The following is a 13563-nucleotide window of genomic DNA, read 5'->3' as shown; positions in this document are numbered from 1 at the left end:
ACATGACAGAATCTAAAGTTCATTAGCGTTCTAAATAAATGCTTGAAATTTTTCCAAATAAAGTACCAAATCAAAATATTTTTTACAACATGACAGAATTTGAAGTTAAATAGCGTTCTAAATAGATGCTTGAAAATTCCAAATAAAGTACCAAATTTTGTGCTTCATCGATATGATCTCTCCGTATTAAACAAAAGAAAGAGAACAGCTTACTTCATTCATTTATTCATCTTATATCAAAGTTTACCCAACGAAAGTTGAATCATACATTGATACTTAATATTTACTGTTATATCTTACTTACTAATAATAATCAAAGTCAAATTTTGAAGAAAAAAACTGTTCTGAAATAAATTAATTTTTTTACATGAATATAAACACTTAAAAGAACGAAATATTTGAATAATTATAATAAATCACCTGTTTATTAACATCTCTTTATATATTTAAATAATGTTCGAAAATAGAAAATAGGAGTGCAGAAGTATCAGTAACTTGATGGGAAATGACTCTGTTCCATCAGCAGCGATTGATTCCATTCACAATATCAAAATAATATAATTTTTATTTTTAAAGACTATACCAGATAACAAAAATGCTTAGAATAGAGCTTTGGCCATTTAGCATGAAATGGTTTCCAAACACCTGAAAGCCAATGAAAAAAAAAACTGTTGCTAACTTATTGCAAGTAATTTAATTTTACGCCCAATTTGAACATACATATCGAACAAACTATTTTAAGAGCATTATTTATTATTTATTCTTTAAAATTTTCTGTTATACTAAGTTTTTAAAATTGATTTTATTATTTATTTGGCATTTTAATTTATTAAGAATATAATTTTATCATAACGTAGCTTTGTCGGTCTGATACAGAGGACATGTATTTCTAAATTTCCAAGAGTCACTTTTGATTAAATCAGTGATATTCTATGCTTTAGCCTCATTTTAAATATCTTTCATAATATTTTAGGTAAAATTACCAAAATTATTTTTTAGAGGTATTATAATGGATCTCGGTTAAAAGCCCATGTCCTCTTTAAAATACTATACATCTTATAACTCCATTCCTTGTTTTCTTCACACGAATGTAATTTCGCTTTACAAGGATATCTTTACAATTACTATCTTTAGTCCCCCCTTTATACATATGATTGAGAAATAAATAAATATATGTATTAGGTGCACACTCAAAATAGTTGCAAACACTTGTAAGTTATGAATACGAATTATTTTTGAGATTGATGAATTGAAGTAGATTGATGAAATAAAATACATTTCTTTATCTTAGAGAAGATATAGCTCGGTTTTAACAACAGAAGAATATTATAATATTTGGGTAAAATGTGACATTCCATTGTAATTCACAGTAGACAACTAAGAAATCTTAGGCTTAATTAACGCATAAATATAAATAGGGATATTTCTCTCGAAGAACTATAAAATTTTAAATATTTTTAGTTAGGTGCAAATCTGATTCACGAAAATGTCATGCCATCGAGATTTGTGAATAATATGAAATATCTCTCATATGATATCATATCTCTCATATCTCTAATATCATATCTCTCATATCTCTAATATCATATCTCTAATATCATATAATATCATATCTCTCATATGATATTTCATATCATAAATAATATGAAATATCTCTTGAAATTCTGCTTTGTGTTTTTCCTCAAATATTCTTTTTCAACCATTAGAAGGGTAGATGTGTGGTTTATTTTCTTAAAAAGGTATCATTTTTTCCCAGGACAGACATTTTTTTCCTTCACATGATGACGAGCTCTTATGTGTGATCCTAGAAAGGGGATATTTTTCAGCTGAAAAAGGGTTTTTTGATTATTCTGCTTTCCAGAATGCAGGTGTTTTTTGAATGTGTGATGGAAAGTAAAAGTGGAAAGAATTCCTGGCTTTAAATCCACCTTAAGAATTTTTTAGAACTATTTCCAGAATGTGGAATTTTTGAAAGAATTTCTAAATTTTGTCATTTTTAGATTTTTAAGCCTTCGCACTTTAAGAGAACTTAGTTTAAACATTTTATATTGTATTATTTGATTAATTCAGTTTAAGTGAACATGAAATAATTATTTTTAACTCTATGAATACATTTAGTAAAATAAATATGAAACAAAATGGAATAAACTGACATCATTATGTACTGCGTTTTCGTAAGGCTGGAAGATATGTGCATTTTACTACCATTATAAGTTAAATATTTTCTTGAATAAAAATAGCTCAACGCGCACTTCACATGCATTTTTCGAATTAAAATTTACTCTAATATTTTTTTAAAAAAATAGGAGGAATTAAAAAGAAAATAAAAAAAAATATTCATTAACAAACTAAAATATGAAATGTTAGCAAATTAATAGTAACTGCTAAATCATAACTTCGAAGAGAGCTTGTTATTACTTAACAAAAATGCTCTTGAAATTTTATGTTTCTTGTTCGTTATGAGATGAAAAATTTCGAATCGCATTTCTGTTCGTTGAATTGTAAACTCCCTCAGTTCTTATTTAAAGCAGTTATTCCTACTTCTATGAAATGCAGTTGAATAATTAGTGTTGAAAAAACTAATACATATATATACATATATAAGTAACCTATCTAAAGTTAGAAATATTTTGAAAACGAAGCTAAAATGAAAACGAAATGAAATAGTTTCAGTATCGCAATTAAAAATTATTTCTTATTCAAATTAAAACCAAAAAAGGAACAGGAAAAACTTCATAGTATTTAGAGAGCGCAAATGCAGCTACTTCTAAAACACAGATGAATAGAGACAAAAGTATTAAAATCAAGTTAATGTGAAAATCAAATAAACCGGATAAAAAAATAATCTGGCCTGAAGACTTTTTCAAGGGTTACCCTCAGACAGGGATTAAAAAAAAAAAAGGATTTTTTCTGTGAGGAAATGCAGACAAGAAAGTCTAATAATGATTCCTCGTGACCCGAAACCCCCCTGAAATTAGGCCTAAGAGATACCATTTTAACAGAAAGGACAATACAAAACAACAAATTAGAAGAAAATAACCACTAATAAGTAAAAATAAAATAACAACAAAAAAAACAATAAACAAACACTAAAACACTTAAACCACTAAAGAAAAACCAAAAGGAAAGAACATACAAACAGCAGGCAAGGGAATTTTAAGCTATCGATTGTGATTCCCGCTTTTTAAAAACACAAAGCTAACGTATTGAAGGTAAATAATAATTGTAGTCTCCCAGCGCCATCTATTGAGTGATCTAATATGCAAGGAAAGTTCTGTTTTTATTTTTGGTAAAGGATTAATTCTAAACCATACCTTGTTTAATTAAAAAGTTGACATTACAATAATTTTTAGGAAATTCCTTTTTAATTAAATTTTTAATGAGTTTATTTGATGCATCAATTTAGGAATTTTCGTTATTGCAAACCCTTTTGATCCTGTTAACTTGTGAGAAAATTAGATTCTTGAAAATTGAGTTTAGATTGGAATGATAGTTACATAATTTTGTAATTTTAAAGTTGTTTGTATTATATATATATATATATATATATATATATATATATATATATATATATATATATATACACAAAAGTATTAGAATCAAATTAATAGGAAAAACAAAAAATCAAATAAAAATTAAACCAAAAAAATTATAAAAAATATAAAAAAAGAATCCGGCTTGAAGACTTTTTCAAGGGTCACCCTCAGGCAGGGATTCAAAGAAAGGGATTTTTTCTGTGAGGAAATACAGACATTGTCTAATAATGATTCCTCGTGACCCGAAAATCCCCTGAAATTATGCTCAAGAGATATACCATTTTAACAGAAAGGAAATATAAAACAACGAATTAGAAGAAATTAACCACAACAAAGTAAAAATACAATAACAAAAATAACAATAAAAACAAAAAATAGCACTAAAATTAAAAATTAAAAACGAAAAGGCCAGAACATACCATCACCAGTCAAGGAAACTTTAAACTATCGATTGTGATTCCCTGTTTTTAAAAAACTAGCGGTAAATTATGTAAACAGATGTAATATATATATTTAAGCACTATTTTGTTTTGTATATATTATATAAGCATTATTTTGTTTGAAGCTTACAAGCAGAGACGCTGACAAGACACGTCCGCCACATCGCGGAACAAAAGCAGAAGTGGGGAAGAAGCGAAATAAATTATCCCTCGTCTTATATAACATGAGATTTTGACAGGGAAAATATTTCTTTACAGTGCTAATATATTATTAAGATTCTGATGGGGATTTCTGACGCATGTCAATTACATGTAAGGGAACACACAGGGATCTTTTAAAAAGAATGTGCTTATTGGACATTATTCTATATCTTGGACTATCATTATTCTATATAATGGACATTATTCTATATCTTCACGCGGAGCGTGAGAATGTGCTGGCGTTTAGCCAATTCAGCAATTTTATAAAGTTTCTCTTGAATTAATTAAGTAGAAAAAGTGGAATTGGATCAAGAAATAAGAGAATGAACTTATTATGAGCTAAATTAATATAAAATCTTGGAAATTAATTAAACTGAAATTAAAGTTTAAAATATATATATAACTTCCTTTTATTATAAAACATTAGTCCCAATTCCAAAATATCAGTAATTCAGAATATGATTTTTATTTCTGATTAATTGTGGTTTCAGTGAATGAAAATAAATGCGAGTTAATGAGATAAATGTGAGTTATGAAAATAAATGTGATCTTTTTCCTTATTTACATCTAGCCTGGAGTCATGATTTTTTCGCCGTCTTCTATTGACATTCGAAATAAAATAAATAAATAAAATCGGAATTTTTTACTTTTTTATTTTGAGTGAGTTCCATTCATCCTTTTATCTTGAGATGTATATAATGGTAATATCAAGCATAAATATCTTTCCTAATATTCATGATTCGTTTTTCAGAAACGTAGTTCTTGTTGCCAGTAATCTGTTTTACTGCCCACATATTCTTTTCTGAAAATGAGTCTTTTCTGAAACACATGTTATTCTTATTGGAAGTATTTAAAATTTTTACAGTTTCTAGTTATGATTGTCGAATGTTCATCACTTCCGTAAAATTCGATAAATAAAATTATTTTTTTTTCTTCACATAAATCAGAAAGATTAAAAATTTTTATTCTTTGTCTTTCATGCCAAACCAACAACGAAAAATATCAAGTTATTTAATAATATGACTTTTGTTATAGCTTATTTTGTTTAACACATGAAGTAATCATCAGATCAATCAGAAGCAATCCCAATCTTTTAATATAAACCCTTATTTCCCGCTCTCTAAATATGGAAGCCTTTCATTTTAAATTCTTTTAATTTTTAAAGAATCTTATTTTTATTTTATTTTTATTATTAGGAACTTTTTAAATTTTATCATTATTTATTTTGTTTACTAAGAATTTAAATTCCTTTTAAATATACAAACCGATGCCTTAATTTTGACTCCCTTGGCAACTGCGCCCAAGGCAAGTGCTCTGCTTGCCCCACCCTTGTCACTCCATTCCCTGCTAGACAATATTTTATCGATCAAGATATCACTATGTAAATTTGAGGTACACATTTTTATTAGAATTCACTAATCAAAATAAAGAAATAAATTTTAAAACGAATAAATCTGCTACAGTGAGCTTATTTTAGGATTTTTTCTATTTGAATACATTATTGAGTTTAAACAATTTAAGAAATTTTGGAAAAGCCATTTTTATTTCTTTACTTTTGTTATGAAACGAATCATATTCCTCGTATTAAATTGTACTCAGGTTCCGTATAAGATAATTTTCAAATTCAAAATGCTCAAAATGTATCCTTTTGTATAATTTTTAGATGAAACTATGCTGTATTCTGTCATAAATACAAAATTATTTCATGCTATGAAAAAAAAAAAACATGAAATGCAGCTATTAGAAGTATTGTCTTAAAATGAAATGAATATTTTAAAATTCACAACACTATATAAAATTCTATAACGTTTATGAAGTATAATGTTGAATATTCGCAATGATCTGTTAAATAGTGAATAAATATTGGGTAATGATTTGGATATATCTTCAACTATCGTTAAAGCTTCCCATAATCCATTTTCCTTGAATTTTATATTGTCATTGACCAGTTTTTAGTAATAACAACGTCAATATGCTATGCATTTTCAGTTTCTCATATTTAATGATATACTATAAAATATGATGACATTTTTACATTGTTTTTTAAAAAAAATTGATAAGAAAAGTAGCTAATAAAACAATTTCATGAAAGATCTAAATTACGATAATCCTTACTTTGCATATATAGGGCAAAAGAAGAACATTAATTAATAAACATATGGTACACACTGAGACATTTTTTTATAAAATAATTGCTATTATGTATTACGGAAATCTGATTTTTAAATTTTTTTTCACATGAAAATATATAAAAATACATGGCTTAGTCAATAGTATCAAGAAATTTAGCTGTAATGGATTTTAGCTATTTTAAAATGAAGTGGAAGGATATGGCAGGAAAAGCAATTTGCACTTTAAAGGTGTCTGATTACATCCGGAGAAAAAAAGCACTTCGTACTTCAGAGGTGTCTAACTACATTTGAAAGAAAAGCAATCCGCACTTTAAAGGTATCTGGCTGCATTCGAAAGCTTTTTTTAGATAATAAAATTTGAAGCAATATTTTTCTATTTTCAAAAGTTATTTAAGCAAACGTTTATATATCGGACAAATGCTTTATAATGTAATTACTTTTTTAATAATTGAGAAAGCAGAATTATTTATTACGAATTTGAACATTTTCAAAAGGTTCAATGAATAAAAAATAACCAGAATGATATATCTTTTGGCATATATGTTGTCATTGATATAATGGATAGGGCCTGAAGCAAGTTCTTAGGAATAATTTAAATTTCTTGTAAATTACAAGAGTTTTAATGAGATATTATATATTTGTGGGGAATTTTTATAATTTTTCAAATTTTTAAAGGTGCATAACTTTACAATAGTTCAGTATTGTACGTGATTTGATTAATTCTCTAAACAATATTATGAATATATTGATATTTAGACATATTTTTAACAGTATTTTAATAAATGTGTTTGAAAAAGAAGCATTTTTGAAAACAAACACACATTTCGAAAAAAATTGGTTAAAAGCTTTTGTATTTATATTTCAATTAGTTGAAGATGATTTCTTTTCAAATCTTTCAAAATTGGTCGCCTATTCCCTCTTTTTCTTCAACTCAGTTCATTCTTTTAAATTGAGATTTTTTTTCTTTTTCTTCATTTAAAGATTAGTATATTTCAGATCTGGTAGTAGCAGATTTCAATATTTCTTCAGTTGGTAATATTATTAATGCAGATACTGTTGATATTTGACATAAGTACAATTTAAATGCTTTTCATGTGTTTACGGTCATAAAATTGAAGCATCAGGAGAAAGCTAAAATGCTTTGGTGTTCAGGATTACAAAAATTGGCAACAATGCCATCGAAAACAAACAAACAAAAAAAATCATATTAAAAAAAATTCCAAAAAAAAAAAAAAAAACTATGGAATCTATCTATTATGAATAAAAGTCAATAATTTTAAATTATTGAAATAAGAATAACGGAAAGACTTATTTATAGTATTGTGTACAGTTGCATTTTCAGCTGTTAAATAGAAATTGCGATAATTAGAAATTATATTAGAATATCTTAAATATAATTTCTAATTATCGCAGACAATTAAAACAATATTGCGAAATGAAACAATAGACTTTCAGATAAAGTAATAGAATTGTGATTTTCCGTCAAAAGGTAGTTCGTATAAGGGAATTTCATTTATAATAGTATTGTTACTATCAAAAACCGGTAATTCCACATTTAATGTTTTGATGGTTAGAATAAATTCATTTTTCGAAAACCATTTTTTTATATTTAGTATGAAAGGTAAAGCATATATTTATTCAGATATTTTTTTCTATCATATGCTGTTCCACCTGATGGATTACGTCGTAATAAGTTCATCTCTGATTTTTACATCTAATATACGATAAATGAATTTAGATTTCTACAATAAATATTATGCATTTCAAAATAAATAAGTAATGTACTCCTTGTTTCTTTAAAATTGGGACTCTAATTTTAGGAGAAATAAAAAAAAATGTGAATCTGAATACAAAAGTTTTACGAATGAAATTTTTTTAATATAAAATATTAAATTTCATATAATAAAATAAAAAAAATAAAATAAAAATAAAAATACGAGGAATAATATTATTCAGAAATTAGATTTATTGCTGAATTTCAGAGACCTTAAATTCGTACAGAACACAACTTTTCCTTAAGCTTTGACATTACAAATTTATAGTGTCTCGTTTTATGAAGGGCATTCGAAATGTCAACAGATTCCCTTTCCATCGCACAACAGGTTTCGAAAGCTAATGCTTTCCCGGTTCATTAGGAACATATGGAGACATTCAAAATGACTCAAACATTAGAATGAGTTTGTCAAAACAAACTGATGGCTCTTAATAATGCTGTACGTCAAATATCTTTTGAGCTGCTTTTGAAATGAAGCTATTTATTTCATTCCTTCTAATATTTGAGTTTGTAGCCTTTAATTACATATTTAGGCATGTAATCCGCCTACTGGCTGGTTACTATAATGTTTTGCAATTTGTTTACCTGCAAATTAAGCTTTTGGATTACTTGTTGAGTCTCTTACAGATACCTCTTTTAAACTTTCCTAACAATCAGCACATAAATGATATATAGATATGATGCGATGAAAATGCTAAAAGTTCAGAAAATTTATGCTTTAGAACTTCCTACTCTCATCATAAAGTTATACTTTATGATTATCACTAGCCGCCTTTGGCGACCAGCCGGTTCGCCAATCTTAATGTTCGTTAAAATTTTAATAATTAAATATTTTATGCAATTTCTACTTTAATAGCTTCTTCATCAAAATATTTTAAAACTTCAAATTTTGATTATCATATAATTCATTCATAATATTATAAAGGCCTTCAGTCATAACCTAATATGTATCTCTCTCATTTTCTGTTAGCACCCGTCGAATTTATGCTTTAAATTAAAGTGGAAAGAATTTATCTTCAATTAATATAATAATATTTTTTACTGAAACAAAGCATTTTTTTATAATCTGATTACTGAAAATAGAGTCACTCAGCGTTTAAACTTTATGGGCACTAAAGAATATCCTTTTAAATTTATGTAATATCTCAAGAGTTGGTCAACAAAATTTTCTTAGATTCATTATGAGCAGATCGATTAATTAACAATGTTTAAATTTAAATGCATCAAACACTAAGAAAATAAAACGAATCGTTTAAAATAAACATTTGAAAACGGTAGAATTTTGCTTTAAATTAAAGTGGAAAGAATTTATCTTCAATTAATATAATAATATTTTTTACTGAAACAAAGCATTTTTTTATAATCTGATTACTGAAAATAGAGTCACTCAGCGTTTAAACTTTATGGGCACTAAAGAATATCCTTTTAAATTTATGTAATATCTCAAGAGTTGGTCAACAAAATTTTCTTAGATTCATTATGAGCAGATCGATTAATTAACAATGTTTAAATTTAAATGCATCAAACACTAAGAAAATAAAACGAATCGTTTAAAATAAACGGTTGAAAACGGTAGAATTTTGCTTTAAATTAAAGTGGAAAGAATTTATCTTCAATTAATATAATAATATTTTTTACTGAAACAAAGCATTTTTTTATAATCTGATTACTGAAAATAGAGTCACTCAGCGTTTAAACTTTATGGGGACTAAAGAATATCTTTTTTAATTTATGTAATATCTCAAGAGTTGGTCAACAAAATTTTCTTAGATTCATTATGAGCAGATCGATTCATTAACAATGTTTAAATTTAAATGCATCAAACACTAAGAAAATAAAACGAATCGTTTAAAATAAACGGTTGAAAACAGGTTTTAAAAAAACTACTTAAAAAACGATGTACTTAAAACTATAAGCATATACAAAAAATATATAACTAACATAAATACAATTTACTTACAAAAGCATGCAACTAACCCAAAAATAATTTAAATCATCCATTGATAACGTTGTCATAGCAACAATCAGAACAGAATGCGCATGCGTGAATTTTCTTCGCCGGTTACGTAACGCAAATACGTGATTTTTTCTACGCGAGTTGGGGTAACGCTATGCGGATTAGAAATTTTTAATTTCCTTTATTCTGTTTTATTTTAATTCAAAAGTACTTCAGAATGAATCTGAAAGATTGATTCATTAACAATGTTTAATTTTAAATGCATCAAACATTAAGAAAATAAACAGAACCGATTGAAATAATCCGCCGAAAAATTTTAACCCTAGCCTCATTACTGTTGGGAGAAAAAAAAACGGAAGCCTTTCTCGTTTGGCGCTGGGGATAATTTAAGATTTTTTTGGCGGAAAAGTTGGCGGTGGGGAAAATGGAAGATTTTTTTGGCGGGAAAGTAAGTTTTTAATTAATAATTAAAATTCTAATTAAAAATTCGAAAAAAGAAACCCCAGGTGCACATTCCCAACCTCCAAGGTATACATGTACCAAATTTGGTAGCTGTATGTCAAACGGTCTGGCCTGTAGAGCGCCAACACACACACACACACACACACACACACACACACACACACACACACACACACACACACACACACACACACACATTGAGCTTTATTATAAGTACTAGCCGCCTTTGGCGACCAGCCGGTTCGCCAATCTTAATGTTCGTTAAAATTTTAATAATTAAATATTTTATGCAATTTCTACTTTAATAGCTTCTTCGTCAAAATATTTTAAAACTTCAAATTTTGATTATCATATAATTCATTCATAATATTATAAAGGCCTTCAGTCATAACGTAATATGTATCTCTCTCATTTTCTGTTAGCACCCGTAGAATTTATGCTTTAAATTAAAGTGGAAAGAATTTATCTTCAATTAATATAATAATATTTTTTACTGAAACAAACCATTTTTTTATAATCTGATTACTGAAAATAGAGTCACTCAGCGTTTAAACTTTATGGGCACTAAAGAATATCTTTTTAAATTTATGTAATATCTCAAGAGTTGGTCAACAAAATTTTCTTAGATTCATTATGAGCAGATCGATTAATAAACAATGTTTAAATTTAAATGCATCGAACACGAAGAAAATAAAACGAATCGTTTAAAATAAACGGTTGAAAACAGGTTTTAAAAAAACTACTTAAAAAACGATGTACTTAAAACTATAAGCATATACAAAAAATATATAACTAACATAAATACAATTTACTTACAAAAGCATGCAACTAACCCAAAAATAATTTAAATCATCCATTGATAACGTTGTCATGGCAACAATCAGAACAGAATGCGCATGCGTGAATTTTCTTCGCCGGTTACGTAACGCAAATACGTGATTTTTTCTACGCCAGTTGGGGTAACGCTATGCGGATTAGAAATTTTTAATTTCCTTTATTCTGTTTTATTTTAATTCAAAAGTACTTCAGAATGAATCTGAAAGATTGATTCATTAGCAAAGTTTAATTTTAAATGTATCAAACATTAAGAAAATAAACAGAACCGATTGAAATAATCCGCCGAAAAATTTTAACCCTAGCCTCATTACTGTTGGGAGAAAAAAAACTGAAGCCTTTCTCGTTTGGCGCTGGGGATAATGGAAGATTTTTTTGGCGGAAAAGTTGGCGGTGGGGAAAATGGAAGATTTTTTTGGCGGGAAAGTTAGTTTTTAATTAATAATTAAAATTCTAATTAAAAATTCGAAAAAAGAAACCCCAGGTGCACATTCCCAACCTCCAAGGTATACATGTACCAAATTTGGTAGCTGTATGTCAAACGGTTTGGCCTGTAGAGCGCCAACACACACACACACACACACACACACACACATTGAGCTTTATTATAAGTATAGATTATTATAAGAATAAGTTCTAATTTGTACCCTTTACCTTGAACAAAATGAGATATTGTTCCGTGTTATGAATACATTTTTTTAATGTTTTTTTAAGAATTCGTATTTGAACATGTTATATTCCAAGTAAAAAAATAAATTAATAGTAATGTAGTGCACTTCAAACATAAAATGGTAAATCCTGATTGACATATATGAGTAGCCATGCCTCGAAAGATTCTCCTGCACAATTTCAAAAGTGACAGAATAGTTGATTAGTCAGAATGTTGTTATTTCCTGGAACCAAGAATTGCACCTAATTTATGTCAAGGTTTTGCCAGTGATTCTAAGAGGACTGAAACATATTAAGAAGATAGTTCAATATACGTTAAACGCGAGATGCAACGCCATAAGACGACCAGTATCGAAACTAAATTAGCAGACCAAAAGGAACTAAAATACTATAGCAGATCTATTCTGACAGCTGTAGGATTTAAAGGTTCTATAGATTTGAGACATATTGTAAATAGATGATTGGGGAAATAAGATGAATTCGTTCTACTTACTGCAGCTGAGTATCCTGGACTATAGCTTAATGAGTAAAACTTTAACTGCCCCCCCCCAGATCTGTGAGATTCTATGTATATCAGAAAACGACATGCAAGTGAATTTAGATCTAAACACAACAAAAACCTTTCCTCTCTTGAACAAGATAAATGCGATATTATCTCAAGCTTTATCACTTTCAGTTACCGAACTCTAGAAATGTAACTGTAACATATTTTTTTGAGTCCTAATGCCCTTTTTGAAAATGATTTTTAAATATTTTTCTTTGCCATTTTAAGTTTTTAATGAAGATTCTAGAAAGGAAAGAAACTAATATTCTTAGTTTGATCATTTTTAAAATTTTATTCCTAGGCATATAAACCAACATTTGTTTTAAAAAGTTTGCTAAATATTTATACTAGAAATGAAATTTTATTAATGATTAAAGTGCATTCAAATAAATCTATGAATTAAAAAGGCTCATATGGTTCTCTTGGATATTTAAAATATGTCATGGATTACTAGAAGTGGGATATGAAATTTGATATTTAATGCTAATTTCTAAAATTTAAAAAGTGCAGATTATCTCAGAATTCTACATGATTATATCAAATAGTGATGACTTTATTCGCTCTCATTGCGAAATTCTTTATAATGTTTTGGTTTGTCTTTATTTCAAATTTAAAATATCGCGGTAAATGTATATGAGCCACCAAAAATACATCTAGAAAGTAATACACGAATCAGAGAAAGTAAATATACTTCCAATACTAGTTATATATTTTGAATAACGTCTATTTTACGTCTTTCGAGATATCAAAATAGAATGAAGCATAAATAAAGAGAGCTATAATAAAACATTTCAATTAACTGTTTGTTTATTGGTTATTTAATGCCACAAATACAAATTCATTTAAAAGTAATAATTTAATATTTTTTAAAGATTGTACTAATATATTACTGTATAGGCTTGAAAACCATAATTAAATTTTTATATTAAGATTAGTTATAAAAGTGACAAAAGTTATACATTTATTACATTTCATGCAAGATCTAAATTACCCATTTCTTATTTTACATGTTTT

At 27.2% G+C, this 13563-nt stretch overlaps 1 protein-coding gene across 1 annotated transcript in view; it reads left to right on the top strand.

Moving 5' to 3' along the window:
• The window catches only part of LOC129962877 (lutropin-choriogonadotropic hormone receptor-like), a 291562-nt gene that overhangs the window by 265053 nt on the left and 12946 nt on the right, over positions 1 to 13563 (top strand). The gene's annotated exons all lie outside the window — the stretch shown is intronic.

This window comes from Argiope bruennichi, chromosome 3 (genome assembly GCF_947563725.1).
Source record: "Argiope bruennichi chromosome 3, qqArgBrue1.1, whole genome shotgun sequence".
Taxonomy (NCBI): domain Eukaryota; kingdom Metazoa; phylum Arthropoda; class Arachnida; order Araneae; family Araneidae; genus Argiope; species Argiope bruennichi.
Note: the sequence above shows the minus strand (reverse complement) of the source record. Positions and strands in the feature narration are given on the sequence as shown.